The sequence below is a fragment of the Hibiscus syriacus genome, unplaced genomic scaffold (assembly GCF_006381635.1).
Source record: "Hibiscus syriacus cultivar Baekdansim isolate YM2019G1 unplaced genomic scaffold, ASM638163v2 tig00110794_pilon, whole genome shotgun sequence".
In the NCBI taxonomy this organism is placed as follows: Eukaryota; Viridiplantae; Streptophyta; class Magnoliopsida; order Malvales; family Malvaceae; genus Hibiscus; species Hibiscus syriacus.
The window spans coordinates 1223056-1238124 of record NW_024062865.1 but is presented as its reverse complement, the minus strand read 5'-3'; the positions used below and the strand labels follow the sequence as shown (position 1 = coordinate 1238124).

Here is a 15069-nt window from a genome sequence, read left to right as displayed (position 1 = left end):
CGAGGGAAGTGGCGGCTCACCCTGGTATTCCAAACATCGTTCTAATATAGTGGCAGTTTTGTAAATTTCAAAAAACCCTTTTGCATAGGTACGTCCGTGTACCTTTCATTTAGGGGTGCACAAAAAATCCGAATATCCGATTTTGTGAAAAAAATATCCGAAACCGGATTTGAGAAAAACCGGTTTTTTTTAACCGGATCGGATTTTTAACCGGTTTGGAGAAAAAAACCTAGACCGGTTTTTTTACCGGATAAAAAACCGGTTTGAAAAAAACCGGTTAAAAACATGTTTTTATCCGGAAAAAAAAACCGGTCTGGGTTTAAAAAACTAGCCGTTGGGGGGGATTTTGTGACCGTTTTTGACCGTTTTTTTCTTTAAAAAATTACCATTTTACCACCCTAAACATGTATAAATAGGTTGGGGATGTATTTGGTTGATTACAAATTTCTCAAATCTTATTACACAACACTTAAACATCTCTCAAATCTTATTTTTGTAATTTTTTGTTCATCATGAGTAACACGGCTGAATCTTCCGTCGGGGGAAACCTTGAAGTCGTGAGAGTGATCGAAAACACTCGAAACAAAGACATTTGGGATCACTACGATTTATGTGAGATGTCAAATGGCTCGAGGAGGGCGCGTTGTAAACTTTGTCTAAAGTTTCTTGCATCGGAAGGAAACACAACGTTGAAGAACCATTTGACAAAATCATGCAAGGCACTTCGCTCAAGATCGGATCCTAGTCAATCGAATCTTACACCGCAAGGTGGTGTTTTTGTTTACGACAACGAAAAATTACGAGAAGCGTTTACAAAGTTCGTGATTACAAAAGCATTTTCGTTCGACCACTTTGATGATGAAGATTTCACGACAACAATTCAACAACTAATGCAACCACGTTATATTCAAGTAAGTCGTACTACCCTTAGAAGAGATGCTATAAAAATGTGGCGTACGGCGAGGGAAAAAATGATTTTAGGATTCCAAGAACACCGTTATGGTGTGTCGCTTACATGTGACGTTTGGAGTTCCCCTCATAATACCGGAAATTCTTTTTTAGCCGTTACGTCACATTGGTTAGATCAAGATAATTGGCAAATGATGAAAAGAACAATCGCGTTTGAATTATTCGGTGAGCCGCATACCGGTGCTAATTTATTTACACTTTTAAAAAGGGTAATTTGTCTTTATAAATTAGAAAATAAAGTTTTTTCTATATCCTTTGATAATGCATCGAATAATACAAACGCGGTTCCAAGATTGAAAATATTACTTTCACCGATTTTAGACGGTGCGTTTTTTCATACCCGTTGCGTTGCACACATAATTAATTTATCCGTGCAAGCCGGTTTGGAGGTTATTGAGCCGATTAGATTAGAATTTAAAACAATGATAAAATCGGTTCTTTGTAACAACAACAAAAGACTAAATGATTATAAACGATTTTGTAAGTCCGTTAATAAAAAAGCTTTGGGTCCTAATTTGGATTGTCCAACTCGTTGGAACTCAACTTGGATGATTATGCATACTGCCTTAAGGCAAAGGAAAACATTGCAAACATTTCACGATCGGCTTTTCGAGAGGGGTCATGTCCCAAACATTTATCCGGATTCGAGTTGGGAAACTATAGCCAAAATAACCGATTTGCTTGAGGTTTTTAAAAATGCAACAATTTTTTTATCCGGTGTTTATTACCCTACTAGCCCGTTGGTTCTTAATCAAATATTTTTGTTGGCTACCCGACTAAATGACTTTGAATTTGAAACCGAAGTTTTTCAAGAAATTGGCTTTGCAATGAAGGAAAAACTTTTAAAATATTTTAAGGAGATTCCCCCCATTTTTACTTGTGCCGCCGCTTTAAACCCAACGTTAAATGTTGGTGGGGTTGAAACACTAATTGAACAAATTGCGTTTGCTTTTAATCTAACCGATGATGAACCCAACTTTGTCCAAAACCAAATAAATTAGTTTAACAAATATTTTCGAGACATGTTTGCAATTTATTTAACTAAATACGGATCAAGTAGTGTAATACACGATCAAATAAGAATGAATGCGGAATCATCTAGTAGACGTCCAAGTAACATAAATTTGAATCTTTTTAACACTCTTGTAAATTCCCAATCCAAACGATCACGTACTACCACCCCAAGTAGCGAGTTGGGAAATTACATGTCATGCGATTTTCTATCAAAAATGACATTTGAAGAGTTTGAAAGTTTGAATATTTTGGCTTGGTGGAAAGAAAAGGAAACACAATTTCCGATTCTAGCCGCCATGGCCCGTGATTTACTAACCGTCCAAGCTTCTACGGTAGCTTCGGAATCCGCTTTTTCTGTTAGTGGCAGGGTTATATCGCAACGGAGATCAAGACTAAGTCCCGAGTCGGTGGAAGTATGCATTTGTTTAAAGGATTATTTGGATGGAGCGGCTCGTAAGCAACATATCACCACCCTAGAAGATGCAATTGATGCCGATTTGGAAGCAAACTTACACATTGAAGAAGTCGAACTTGGAATATCCCCTCCAAACGAAGAAGGCGAAGATGATGAAGAAGAGATGGCAATGTAGTTTATTTTATAACTTTATTTCAATTATCGTAAACTTTGTTTCAATTATCGAACTTGAAGTTTTTAAGTATTTGAATTTATCGAACTTGGAAGTTTTTTAAGTATTTGAATTTATCAAACTTGGAAGTATTTAAGTATTTCAATTATGTTGAGTTAATTAAGTATTTCAATTAAGTATTTGAATTTATCGAACTTGAGGTTTGATGCTTTCTCTTTGATTCTCTCTTGATTCTAGTTGCTTGATGTTTCTTGTCTTTGATCAATGGCTTCTAAGCTTGCTTAAATACACCTTGAATCACTTCTGAAAGTTAGTGATAATTAATGAAGATAATATAGCCGTTTAAGTGTGAAAACATTTAATAAAAAATGCTTGGAGCGTGGGGGAATCGGTACCCTCTCATAGGGAATCGGTTTCCTCTCATAGGGAATCGGTTCCCTAAGTGTAAAATTCAAATATTTCGACCGTTGAATAGGGGGGAATCGGTACCCCTATGGGGGAATCGGTTCCCTCCGAGCATTCTGGAAATCTCGGAGCCAAACCATTCAGTGAGGAATCGGTACCCCCTTGGGGGGAAACGGTTCCCTATGAGCAATCTGGAATATTAAAATCGGTTTTTTTATAACCAATTTTTTAAAAAAACCGGTTTTTTTAAAACCGAAACCGGTTACACCGGTTAGGATATCCGGCCCTCCAAACCGGTTAGAAACCGAACCGGTTATTTTATAAACCGATTTTTTTCCTATGGGAAAAAACCGGATCGGATAAAAACCGATCCGGATCAGATTGAAATCCGACAAATGTGCACATCTACTTACATTTTTCATCCGTCCGATTTTAATCTTAAAAAAAATAATAATTTTGATCTCTTAAATTTTAATCTTTCTATCATCAACTTTTATTAATTATCAAATTAAACTTTTGTTAATGTGTTAACGGAAATTATCGACCGAAAGATTAAAATTAAACGGACCAATATTCTGACTAAAACCACTCTTTTGTTGTACCGATAACCAAAATAAAATAAATCGAAAATATAAGAGACCGCCCCTATAATTCATTACCCAGTCCCTTCGGTTTTTGTATTTTGAGCAGTAAATGATATACGTACAACCTTCTTTCCTGTATCATTACTTTTGGAGAATAATTTTGTAACGGCAACAGATTGAAGAATTCAAAAACATGTATGGTTTTCAAGGTATCCACTTCTTTTCAATAAATTATAAAGTAATTATTTCTCCACGAACGGAAAATATAAAAAAAACTTCAGCTGCATAAACGGGCGAACTGCTTACAGATTTTCAGTTGCTCGAGGCGCATGAAGAAAAACGATTTTTAGAACCATATTTACAGAAGGAATAAAAGGATTGGTTTCTGTCAATTCCCTCATTAGAACTCATGCTATGACCTTTGGTTGTTTGGTCCAATTTCAATAATCAGTTCAGCAGCAGCTGCACTGGCTTTGACACCGCCAAGTCCCAACAATGCGATAGCGAGTTCTTCCTCGTTCCATTGTTTTAGTCCATTGCTTAACCTTTTCAAAACATCAACATTGACGTCCAAAACCCATTTCTGTGCACAACCTACCATCAAGCTCACAAGCCCTGTTACGTATGCACGCCAAGCGGCATAATCACATCCGAGAGAGATTTTACCATCTATTGCGCTAGCAAGGAATTCCAAGTGTGCACCAAGGACCTTCGGTCGTCGTTTTGATGCCGGTGAGGCGGAATCCACACCCCATGCAAAGGTACCACAAAGCACTACAAAGTATGCAAGTGCATAGCCGCCCAGCATGGCAACTAGATCTCCAGGTTCCCCGCCATCCCGGTCTGGTGTACGGGCTGATAAGAACCAAGAAGGTACTGTCTCTTTGATCAACAATTGGACCAAGCTTAATCCACCAGATAGCCAAACCAATGAAGCCCCAAGGGATGCATCAAGTCGGACTCGTGTCGTTGCTGCACCAAGAGAAACTTGTCTATATCTCAACCCAAACTTTGCCTTTTTCAGTTTCTCCAATTTCTCCCCGATAACCCACTTCTGCCAATATCCCCAACAGAAGACATTAAAAGAGAAAGAATTTCTTCTGTCAAATAAATGATGTTTCTGACTGACCAATGCACTCGTAAGTACAGAATCCCTGGGGCAACTGCAGACATTCCCCCAGAGAAATGAGACCCAAATCCATGGCCAAGGATTGCACCCACTCCACCGTTGCTGTAAATGGTAGAGGGGCTTATCCCAAGAGTAGATGTAAAGCAACATCTGAGAAGTTGAACTACAGCATCACTATCGTGGTGGAAGACGGTACGAGAAGCAGAGAACACCAGGAAATCACTCCAACGCTTAACCTTCTGAGCCCATAATGAGGCTATGATGGGCATGCATGGCCAGGGACAACTTTCCGCTAGAGAACTCAATGCTGGGCCAACTAATACAATGAAACGTTCAGAGGCTTTATCAAGTTTATATGTTATAGTGAGGCTAACTAGGGCAGCCAAGGGGAGAGGAAGCATAGCCGGAGAGCTCCCCCCTGCAAGAAAATAAAAAAAGACAAAACATTAGCCAACAGTTTTGTAAAATAAATAAAAAATCCCTTTATAGGCTTGTAGTCAAATTCACTTCTCCAAAATGAAAAACAGAAAAGCACATGAGCATCCAATCTTCTCTCCTTTTTTATTCTTAATTACATTTAATGATACATAAAATCTGTTTGGTGACTGGGGTAACTGAAGCAACTTTTAGTTCCAAAAGTCCCCTCTGAAGACATAGGTCATTAAAAATTACCATTTGTCCACAAACTAATATTCGGAAAGGGGGAACAAACATAATGTACAGAATAATACCTATGGCAAGGCTTGGGACATCGACACCGGTGGCGGCTATAATTTTTTTGATTTGCTGCTCAACCATGAACAAATTTGCAGAGGGACTTGGCTAATCTGTTCCGTTCATAAAAACTGGCTTCCATATACCTCGTGTTACTTCAGCAGATAAGTAGCTGACAATGGTCGTCAGGGTAGCCGGAAGGAAATCGGCAAGCTCTCTGAGTCCTGAGATATTGCAGGAAATGAAATTATGTTGCAAAGGAACAAAGAAATCTAGAACAGGGAACCTTAGCCACTTAAAAGACTGTCAATAAGTGTTATGTGCCATTGTTTAGATTCTTTAGTTTCCAGGTACTAATGCCAAATGTAAAACTTTATCTAATATCAAGTTTTAAAACAGAAAACAAACACAATGGTAATATGAAGTAATTATGCTTCTGCAGAATACAAGCAATCAACCAAAGTATCAATTTATAAATGAACCCCAACATATCAGGAAGAAGCATATGAAATTCACATTCCAAAATCGTGCCTGAAATGTCACCCCCAGCACTGATATCATTAGATTTAGCCCATCTTAACAAGATAAGATGTATCATTCTCTTCCTGATACACTATCATCTCCAGTTCAAGGTAAACCAATATTTACCGTTTATTTGCTTCCTTTGAAACAATAAAAAGAAAAAGAACAAACCTGTTGCCAGGTCACGGGGCGAGAGCTTTCCATGGGCACAGGCTGTCAGAGCTGCATCAAGTACATAAGGAGCTCCTTCCAGGATATCCCATGCGGGAACTTTTAGTCTCATGGACACATCCTCGCCTCCAGATGAAGAAGAACTACTTCCAGAAGTTGTAGAAGTTAAAGACTGACCACCCTTACTTATCTTCCTGAACATCATATTGAGGGGTGCATCAACAATCTGATGAACAGTTGTCCCTTGTACAAGTCCTGAGAGGGTGGAAGCAATACACTCTAGATGTTGCCGGTACCAGCTTTTTAATTTGGGAAATGAATCCATAAATATGAGTTCCAAGGAGATATTCAAATTTTTTGACATTCTTTTAAGCTTCAAACGATCCTTCGGTGATTTCCCAAAAGCTGATACTTTGGAGTTTCGAACCAACAGATAGGAGTTAGTTGGGATCCTACTGGTGTTGCATCTCCCATCACATTTTCAAGAGGTTGATGGTTAAACCTCCATAATCTTAGTAGAAGAGTAAATGCATTGCTAAAGACAGCATGACTAGTCAGCTCTTCCCCTGTTGGAAGTGTCCACGAAACATTGGGAGAAGTTGACCCAAAAACCTCACAAAGGGACATCAATGTACCAGCAAGTAGTGGAACCTGAAAAAATATAAAATAACATCAATGCATGGAGCACATATGATTTCTCCTCCCAACAGACATCCCTTTGTATCCTTTCTTTTCTTATGCAGATGCATGCCTAATGATTCATGCAACATATTGTCTCTGTCAATGCAGAAAGCAGCAACAGCTGACTAAATTTTTTATGCTCCAAAGTTGCAAAGATAAGGAGGAATTCCCTTCAGTTCAACAGAAACTGGGAGAAATTCATACATCAATTATGTGCAATATAGGATCTTTTCAGCTAACTTGCTAAAAAAATAAGCCCATTAAACTTTCATCAGTTCATATGATACACAACAATATTCACATATAAGCCATAGGAAAACATGGATCATAAAAAAATAGAACAAAACATACTAAGCCATGTAAAGAGAAGATCTGGACACAGTCCACGGGTGATATTCCAACAAGAAGAATGTTAAAAAAATGGACCATAACTGATCAGATGGCTTTCACTCCCAGAATAATCTGCTGGAACTGGTGGCGACAGCAAACTTGCAATGAAGAGAATGGTGTGTTCCTACAAAACAACACCAAAATAGTACACATACAATCAAATTTAAGGAAATAAAGGGAAAAAAGCTGAAGCACTTAAGAGTAATGACAGATTATGTGATTGTAATGCACCCTGTAGCAATGTGACCTTCTGTCAAATTACCTGTATATTCCAACCACGAACTAGAGATGCCCCACAAAGAATGCTAGCAGCAGATATCTTCTCATCATCTGAACCTTTGGTTGCAATCTCATGTATTTTCTAGATCTCTTCTAAGCTTCCATCAAATCCATGAGCTTAAATTCAGTTGCCTTAACACCGGGTAAATTTATAAAAAGACGGGAAAAAGGCATCTCATAAGCCTGGCTTCAGGAAAATGAAGGTTGCAACTGAGGACCAGGTCGACAGCAAATTACTTGGATAACACAGTTAATCAGTATGGACACTTTAAGTCCCCACCACAACACAGACATAGATAATAATGGTGGAGACATAAAATTTTAATTTCTCTACTCATGTATTTATTATTATCATAATATCTATTATAGGAACTTAAATTTTGATAAAAAAAATAATCATAAAGAAACAGAAAGACAAAAAAGTTGATCCTATTAATTTGAAGCACACTATCACTAAGCCACCTTAAAGCTAATTAAATTTAATTACAGCATCATCAATCAAACACCTCAAAGCAAAATGACAAAATATACTAAACTGCCGACTGAGTACTAGCTCAGTAGGAACCATTGTGGTTTAAAGCCTTTTGGAGGTTGCAGGTTCGACCGGACTTCGGTGTATAAAGGCATCCTTAGGTGAGTTTTTAATTAGCGATTTGGGGGTTGGGGGGAGGGGAGTTGGAGGTTAAGGTAGTTTGGAAAATGTCCAAAAGAAATACTAAAGTCTGCAAGAAGAGGAAATAATATAAATCTGCAAATATTTAAAAATATGTTATATATTACCAACTAGCTGTGTATAATAACCATAAGATGATACTGTTGACATTTTTCATCCATCCCATTGATAGGTTCCCAAATCTAGATCTTTAAGTACAATAATAACATCAAGTAGCTGGATCAGAGTTCATTGACACAAGCAGAAAGAATAACCATTTCTGAAAACCAAAAATACAAGCAAATAAAAAAATAACTCAGTCAAGCCAAAAGACATTCCAGTAAAATCAAAGAATACTAGTATCTTATACAACTTAAAAGGACCAAGCATAGCAAATATGAACTCTCATAAAAACAGTTCATTCTTATTTCAGATATTAAAATATAATAAAAGATGGATTATGAATCTATTCCATGAATTTTATGATCATCGGTCACTGCAACTGAGGAAAGAGCAAATGACAAATCTTGCACGGATAGTATTAGGGTTCAGAGGTTTGATGTTTGCTTCAACAGCCCCATCTTAGCAATTTAGGATAAATAAAGAGAAAGGTTGTCAACTAAACCAAGCCTAACTCTCCTCCTTTAGTAAAGGAATGGATAAAATTTAAGAAAAAACTAAAGAAAAATATTTCCAGCATACCTAGAAGCTGAAGTAGAAATCAGAGCATTTGCCAACGACGGAGTTAGAGACAATCCTTTCATCAGTGATGACCAACCAGTCACTTGAACAGGAACATTACGAGGTACCAAAGTTATTAAAGGCTCAAGGTGCATCGAGACGCAAAGTGTCCTGGAGCCTTGAGGCGCATCGAGGCGCATCGAGGCGCAAAGTGTCCTGGAGCCTTGAGGCGCATCGAGGCGCAAAGTGTCCTGGAGCCTTGAGGCGCATCGAGGCGCAAAGTGTCCTAGAGCCTTGAGGCGCGAGGCGCATGAAAAGCGCGGGACTCACGAAGGCGAGGTGCATGATATCCAAAAAATTGTAATACATGTATATATTAATGCAATCAAACTCAAATATCATAGATACCCAATATTAGGCTTCAATAGAGTTCATTCTCAAACTCAAAATACCAACCTAGCGTCATAAAAGCTATCAACAAGCATAGTCAAGTACTAAGTTTAACAAAAACATCCAACATGCATAAACAAAACATCAAATAAAGTCACTGATAATCATCATCAAACATCAAACTCATCCTCATCATCATCGTCAAGTGGTATGTCATCATCTTCCTCCTCATCCGTCTCACAATCCCCAATGTCTTCTTCTTCAGTGTCACTCTCCTCTAGCATAACTTCATCATCTTCATCTACAAGGTGTGGTCTAGCTTTTTCCTTTCCTTTCGAGCTTGGAGAGGGCATCCTAGAACCACTGTCTATGTCTATGTCTTTGTCCCTTCCATTCCATCATCCATTCTTTCATAAAGCCTTAAAGGCAGCCAACTCATTTAGTTTAGTCTCTCCCAATGTCGCCAATTTACTTCCAACATCCATCATAACCAACTTCAATAATTGAATGACTTTACAATAAATATTCTTCTTCATTTTCATATTAGAGTATCCAATTTTTTATTTTTCGATAAAATTATTCAAATTTTATTGTTAAAATCAATGACGGACGCAAGTGTTATCTAAGATGAGTAGGTATTCATCTTGAAATTCAAATTATTTTATATTAATTATTTATTTCATTAATAATATTCACCCTAAAATTTTATTCAAGTTCATCCCAAATAAATATTAAAACCCCTAATACTTGATAAGTATGGTACAGTAAAATTAGGGAAAATGGTATGGAGATGAGCACCAAACAGTGAAAAAGCTGTAGTAAAAAAATGGTCAAAGGTGGAAGACATTCGTTACAAAAACATAAGCTCAAACTGAACTCAACAGAGTAAAGAAGAAGAAAAAATGTCGGATTCAGACCACCTTTTTTTGTACCACTGAAATCTTCTCTCATTTCCAAAGGATCCCACATGCCTTTGACCGAATCTCGGCCGTCCAAATTTACAAATTCCTTTTTCTCTTTAATATGTAATCTTTTAACTTTGTGTTATTTACACGATTATATCCTAAGAGGCACTAGATTTCAGGAATTACCCATTGTTTTGGATAAAGGGAGCATTCAAACTTGAGTAATTAAAAGTCAAAAACATCCTTCCACTTTTAATTGCTAGAATATATATATAGCATTAAAGCTTTTATTCCATTAAAATTAAGATAAATTCAACTAGTTTAAGTTATATTTAGAATTTATTATAATTGGTGAAGGGTAAGATGGACAATTAGAAAATCCAAAACTAGGTATTGTATATCCGACAATGAAAAAATGGAAGCGAGATCATCTTCTTGAAGGTTTAAAGCTTATTACCTCTGAATAGTTTAGTAGGCATCTTCTCCTCTCCAACAGCACTTCCGCTCAGCCGCTTAGATCAGAGCCAATTTAGCCTTGCATGATTTCCTTTGATTCTTAACCTTTATTTTTATTTTTTTTATAGAACTCTTAACCTTTATTTCAATATTTGCCTTTCCATCGTCCCAGTAAACAGAAAATTTGCCCAGAAACTCTTCGAGGAACCAAACATCACAATACGAATCCTTGCTCCCCATGTTGTTCATTGCATGTCTTGTCCAATTTCATATCTGAAAAAAGAAAAGAAACTGGCCTTTATTTGTTCTCTCTCGTTGCATTGTTGTTAATGGGGAACGTGAAGTCGGGGGTGGTTGCAAAGTTTGCGTTTTTCCCACCAGATCCACCGACTGAGCCTCGCGCTTCAGCGCCTCGATGCGCCTAGGCTACGTGCCTTGCTTCAGTGTTGATAAAGCCCCGTTCGGTGAGCCTCTGCTTTTGCGCCTCAGGCGCGCTTTTTACAACTATTCGAGGTACATTTGCACGTGCGTTTACATAGCCAGGCCAAACATGGCAGATGTGTCCAATAGATTTCTGGCAATACAAGGCTCAACAATCAGATGCTGCATGTTCCCAGCTGCAAGAAATACATTGAAGAAATTGGAAAAGCATTAGCTACAGAAAGAATTTATGGAAAGAAACAGCTATGAACAGACATATGAGAAATAGAATACGGGCCAAATAGATCCGTCTAAAAAGAATGAAGAGAAAAAAATCAACATTTTTTCGGAAGAAAATTCTTATATTTAGAGAGAGAAAGATCCATAATAATCATGCTCAACAAGAGTAGCTCAGTCAACAAAATAAACCATAAAACACAAAGCCCCCTTATTTTAATTGCATGATCAAAATTAGTAAGAGGCGTGCTAGAGAGATTTTCAATAACTAAAATAGTAAAAAAGTAGCTACTTTCTCCCACTTGAACTGGTCATTAGGAGTCGTCCATACTAAAATTAACTTATGCAAGTAACACATCTTGAAACAACCTTAATATATCATGTTAACCTCATATATTAGAAGGATGGCAGTGCTTACAGCAATTCATGGGCATGTCATTGATGCTCACACACTCATAGTATCCATTACCAACTGTGAGACCAGAAAAAAACATGATTGCTTTAGCAGCAGCCTGATTGGCCACTGAAAGAACCGGTTGAGGTGGGGTCAATAAAGCCTCATAATCACCCAACATCTGTAAGCTGGAAACTAAACCCTGACAACATTTTCCTAGGGCTTGTTTCTCTTTTGTTTGATCGATGGAGCTGCAATCACTTTCATCAATCAATTCACTTTCCTCTTCCTCAACAATATTGGCCACCGCAAGTGGGGTAATTGACAGCAACATGCACAAGCAAGTGTCAAGGCGAGGTACAGGACCCTCACTATGTCCCTTTCCTATGAAACAAATAGATAGAAAGGCGGATCAGTTGTACACAGGAAAGAGTGGAAAAGAGCATCAAAGTATAACGTGTTTGATATCGTAAATCCTAGTTTATCTGCATCTTGAAAGAGAGATCAGTTTTTGAAAAACCAACTGCAGCAATAACAAACTAATCATTTCTCAATATCATGTTCTCCTATTAAGACAGAATCATTCTAATATTCCAATATTTCTATAGAATAGGTGTATTACACCCTTGATTGTCACTAACACAGACACACACACTAACTAACCTCACAAATTGGCATAAAACCAAAAGAGAGAACTACACTTTAAGTGGCTTTTAAACACAAAAGTCGGAAGCCACAAATGCAGAAGCTTGTCTACCTGCAGCATGCAGCTATACACACACAAACCCATCTATCTAGATATAAACAAAAATACTTAAATGCTATAGCATACGTATACACACAAACACATGCAAATTCAAAAAAATTCTCCTCAAAGAAAAAGAGAATAATGTTGATCGAAGGTAAACAAAAAATGAATCAAGTTTGCAAAAATTCTTACCCTTTGAACAAGCCTCAAAGCTGCAATCCATAGACCTAGAAATGTATCATGCCATGTTGTACTATTGACTGCCTGTAAAGCCTTGACTAAACCTGCAAGATTGATTTTGTCCAAGTAACATGATCAAGGAACCATAATCAGTTTGCTTCAAACAAAGGAATGAACTGAGAATCTGAAGACAACTATTAACAAGTACCAGTAAGACTTTCAACAGCACCAGTTGCAGCCACCTGTGATCCATCCATAGCATCCTCGAGAAACAGATCAATAGGAAGCCAACGTGCAGATAGACTAGTACCGTGACATTGACTCGATGAAGTTGTTAGAGACCCAAAGCCTAAGTCAGCATTAAACTCTTGTTGTGATATTGTCTTACACTTCCTAGACACAACTTTATGCACATCAGAAGTAAGATTAAGAAGGGCCTCTGGAGTTATATGTTTTGTGCGCCTCAATGCCATAGACTTTGTTGCAAGAACTCTTAATTGCTTAATGAAATTTCTTCCATGTGATGGCCTGAGTAACAGAATATAATTGTTAACCATATCTTACTCGATTAACTCAAAGTATTACCAGGATCGCATCCAAAGCTCACTGATTCAGCAAAAAAACATATATATATATATATATATGTGTGGCTACCAAATGATAGCATCACATAGAGAGAAAAGACACCATATACTTCCTTTTCCTCATTTCACTCTTATTCATAGAACATAACTAGCACTATAATGCCTCAGCAGAAAGAAAACTCAATAATAGAAGTAGGATCTTACATGTTTCTCCATGCCAAGAAAAGAATCCTAGAAGTTGCTTTATTTTGCAGAAACTCCCCAATAGTCTCAATAGCCATCACAGTGTTTCCTTTATAAAGCACATCATGGTGCTCTTTTCTCTTCTCATTGAAATTATCAGCATTATCTATTTCCATGTCTTCAGCTACTGTAGGCCATATAGATCTCTTTTCGGGTGTAAGTTCCAGTAATCCTTCATCAGCTAGTGATGCATCAAGCAGTTGCCATACAATTGAAAAAACAAATTTAACTAGAAGCAGACCAGGTTCAGACACTTGAACACCAAATATCTGGGAAAGATGAAGAACATCATCTATTGATTTCATAATCCTGCCATTTCACTAGAAATTTGCATTAATTCTCATAGTAGTAGCTTAGCTAAGTATCCCTAAAATGTTATGAAGTTAAAAATTGGCAAAGGGAGAGTATTTATATAATACAACCCAGTTTCATACAATATTATCCGACATTGATTAAGGTTTCATTATTTTGTAACATGCAGTATGGTTTTCTTCAAATAACTTAACTAATAATATAATTATTTCTTTGCAGATAAAATAAAATGTAAAATAGCTCCAATGAATCTTTGGTTTTACTATAGCCACTGCAAGAGGTCAAATCCAATGGCAATCCATATATAAACCATAATTCTACGACAAAAAGGGGGAGTGCAATAGAAGTTTACTTTTGATAATTTGGTCCCTTGATTTGAGATTTAAGTGAGAAGGCATGTCTCCTGAGAAGTTCCATGTAAAGCCGATATGCTGCAGGATGAAACTTACGATTTGGAATGACCCTGTCATAAACACCAAATGTAGTCAATTTCAGTAATAGAAATACCATAATCATGATTCCACAGGCCATCCAATGTTATACAACATTTTCTGGTGGAGGACTTTAAGATGAACATTTTGCCCAATAAAACCTTAAAACGCAGTCAAACAGAAAAAATCTTTCCAAACCAGCAGTGAGCTTAAACAAGCAACAATCCAAAGCAATAAACCCCAATAGAGCAACTGATTGTCTGATATCTCTAATTTTTTGTCACTATCTAGTAAATGGCCGTTAAAAAAAACTTTTTGAACACATAATATTACATGATCTGTTAACAAGAACATCTGTACCTATGTACATACACACGTACATGCATATTTATCATGTAAACTAGCAATGGAGTTTAAAACAAATGTAGGATGAAAAATGTATGGTTAATTCTTACACGACGAGAGATGAACAAACATACAGGCTACAGCGTCCTTTGCATGAACCATATAATATTGTGTTTAAAAATTTAAACCAGGGACAGCCAAAAGGGCTATATAATCACCAAAACCAACCATTTCAAAAAAGCGAGAACCATGCATTATAGCCACCGAACAAAACAAAACAGGGAAAAGGACCTGGTAGAGAGGTGGGCGAGGACGAGAATAGGAGGGACGAAATTGACAGTCATGGCCTTCTCTAGAAACTTCCACGTGATGGGCACGTGATTATCCCAGAAGATGTGGGAGACAAGGAGGTGAGCTAGGTCGATTGAAGGCAAAGAAATCCCAGCGGAGTTAAGGCTAGAACTGAGCTGAACAGCCCAGAGAAGTGGCTCTCCATTCTGGTCCTGGGCAGACTTGGTATGTTCCAGCACCGACTCCCATACCGGACTCGCCGCCTGTACGGAAACCGCCATGGTGGCTGCCTACCCAACGCGGCGCGGCAATGGAGCTCGCTTACGCTTAGTACTTGCGGTGGATTACGTTAGAG

At 37.6% G+C, this 15069-nt stretch overlaps 1 pseudogene; it reads right to left on the bottom strand.

Moving 5' to 3' along the window:
• Positions 1–3848: 3848 nt before the first annotated feature.
• LOC120141246 lies at positions 3849–15069 on the bottom strand (annotated as a pseudogene).